Here is a 2,880-nt window from a genome sequence, read left to right on the forward strand (position 1 = left end):
ACGAAAGGAGGGGCCCTATGAAAGATTACTCAGGAGATTAGCCATTTACACTCAGCTACTTCTTGCTTTTTCAACACCCTAACAGTGCCTGAGGGCTGCCTCCTAAATGCTGATCTCGGCAGAAAAGCTCAGGCCTTATTGTGTATCCAGAATGAAATTAGGTGAGCTGGAGGCCAGCCCAGCCTAGGGCTCTCACTTCACATTACCACCTTTTCCTGGCCAAACCTGAGGATTGGGGAATCGGGTGGATGGTGTCTCTTGCCCTCTAAGCCTATTCTCTCGGCCAGTGAAAGGGTTGCCCACTCTGGAGAAACAAATGGGGAGAGACTACGCCTGGTTTGGTGCTGCCTGGGGCTCTTCCCTTTCCCCTCAGTTTAGATCAGCTACTGGGGTATCTAACTTAGAAAAGGATCTGGCTTTCAGCCTTCTGAGGTTCATTCACAATGCACACACTTTCCCCTAGTTAAAGCAGATGCAGAATTTATAAAGGAGAATTTATAAAGGGGTGTTTCTCAGACCCCTAAACTTCTGAAAAACAGACAAGATCATCACATCTGTTTCCTCTATATTCACACCATCCTGTCCAGTGTGTCTACTCTGTTCACTTCTTTGCTTGGGGTGTGTGTGTGTGTGTGTGTGTGTGTGTGTGTGTGTCTGTCTGTCTGTCTGTCTGTCTGTCTGACTCTGTGTATGTCTGTGTATCTGTCTGTCTGACTCTGTGGGTGTCTGTGTGTGTGTGTCTGTGTGTATGTGTGTCTGTGTGTGTCTGTGTGTCTGTATGTATGTGTATGTCTGTGTGTGTGTATATGTGTATATGTCTGTGTGTGTGTGTATGTATATGTGTGTATGTCTGTGTGTCTGTGTCTGTATGTGTGTGTATGTGTGTCCGTGTCTGTGGGTATGTCTGTGTATGTATGTATGTGTATGTCTGTGTGCCTGTGTGGGTTTGTGTGTGTGTATGTCTGTGTATCTGTGTGTGTATGTGTGTCTGTGTATCTGTCTCTCTCTCTCTCTGTGTCTGTGTGTGTGCGTGTGTGTGTGTGTGTGTGTGTGTGTGTGCGTGTGCGTGTGTGTGTGTGTGTGCGTGTGCGTGTGTGTGTGTGTGTGTGTGTGTGTGTGTGTGTAAGGTATGCATTGAGGATGCCACCCACACAGAGTTTGGCAAGCTCATGATTTCTCTAGGTACTTACTGCTATGTTTCCAGGAAACAGATCTTAGCTTCAGAATCATTGAACTATGGTCATAATGACCTGGCTACATAGTTCATTACAGCTGTTATGGGTGGGGGATAACAGATAACAAAATGGGTGGATTTATTGGGAGCCTTGTAGACAGAGCTCTAAAAAGAGTTCAGTATTTAACTGAAGATTTAGAAAAATCTGAATATCTCTCCAGGACTAAGTATTGTTTTGGCAAATGTATTTTATCTCAATTCAGTCAGTTTGGACGGGTGGTGAGGCCTTCAATCTTTATTAGCTTAAAAAACTGTTTGGATTTTTAGCTATTTTATCACTTATTTAACTAAAGAGAATAATTCATCTGTACAAGACTGAGATTTGGGGTTTTTTGTTGTTGTTGTTAGAAAACAAAAAACAAACAAACAAAAGCTATAATTCATCTACATGAGTTAGTCCCTCTGGGCAAGACTAAGACCACTACCACAATTTTTGAGCCAACTTTGAAGCCTGCTTGCTGTTCATCGTGGTTCACTTAAGAGCTGGCCAAGGACTGCCTTCTACATCAGGTGGAGAGCAGTCCTGAGTTCGTTTCTAGGGCCCTTTAAAAGAGGAGTATCACTAGTAGTTTCAAAGCAGGTTTACAGAAAGAAGACAGTGGAATGGTAAGGAAGAACAGAAAAATCTAAACAAACAAACAAAAGCAACAAAAACCAAGCTATCACCAGTGCTCTCTAGGTGATCAGGGAGGGTTATAGAGATTAGAGAGGGTCTAGGTATTTTCAAAATCAAGTCAAGGTCATTGGTTGGGGCAGGGCAGGCCAGGCCAGACTTAAAGCAGAAACTCAGTTTGTCCAGTAACTGGAAATGTATTTTTAACAATCCAGCGAAATGGCTCTTGCCTTGAAGATGAAGTAAGGCATGTTCCATAGGTGGAGGCATCTTCTGTTGTTGTTGCTTTTGGTTTTGGTTTTGTTTTGTTTGAAGGAGGGTTCCCATTATGAAATAGAAGGACAGCGGGCAAGGTGTACCTGCCAAGCCCATGCCAAGGAGCCCCCCCTAAAAAATCAAACCATACTACAGATCCAGTATAAAGAAGGTTTATTTAGAACCCCTTAAAGGATAAGGGGATGGAGTGAGGGCCTGGAGAAGGGGTGGGGCAGAGCCAGGAGGGCAGAGAAGGGGGACAGAACTATTATACACTGGCTGGGTACCTTCACCTGCAGACACTGCAAAAGATGATGTAAGCTATTGCTAGGTCCTTGGGAAGAGCCTAACAAATCACCTGCAAGCCAACAGTTTCCCTATGTCTTGGCTGTTCTGGCCTAGCTTTGTAACCGGGCTGGTCTTGAACTCACAGAAGTTTGACTGCTTCTGCCTCCCAAGTGCTGGGATTAATGGTGTGTGCCACTATCCCTGGCCAGACACACTTAATGAACACCAAGTGCTGAGTGAATTGACTCTCTAGTCTCTAAAACATGAAACTCTCTTCTTCAGAGTTTGAAATAAACTCTTTATCTCTGAATTTTTTTTTGCTGTATTCGGAAAGACTCCATGTCCCTTCCCCTTCCAGTTCCACAGGATGGCTACAGAGTACTAAATCAATCCAGCAGTTCACACTGGCTCACAGGTGTGGTCAGAAGTCTTGACTAATTCGGAATCTCTAAGATTGATTTTTAGCAACTCAATATATGATTCTTGGTGA

The sequence above is a fragment of the Mus caroli genome, unplaced genomic scaffold (assembly GCF_978045245.1).
Source record: "Mus caroli unplaced genomic scaffold, Mus_caroli_1 scaffold_9, whole genome shotgun sequence".
NCBI classification, from domain to species: domain Eukaryota; kingdom Metazoa; phylum Chordata; class Mammalia; order Rodentia; family Muridae; genus Mus; species Mus caroli.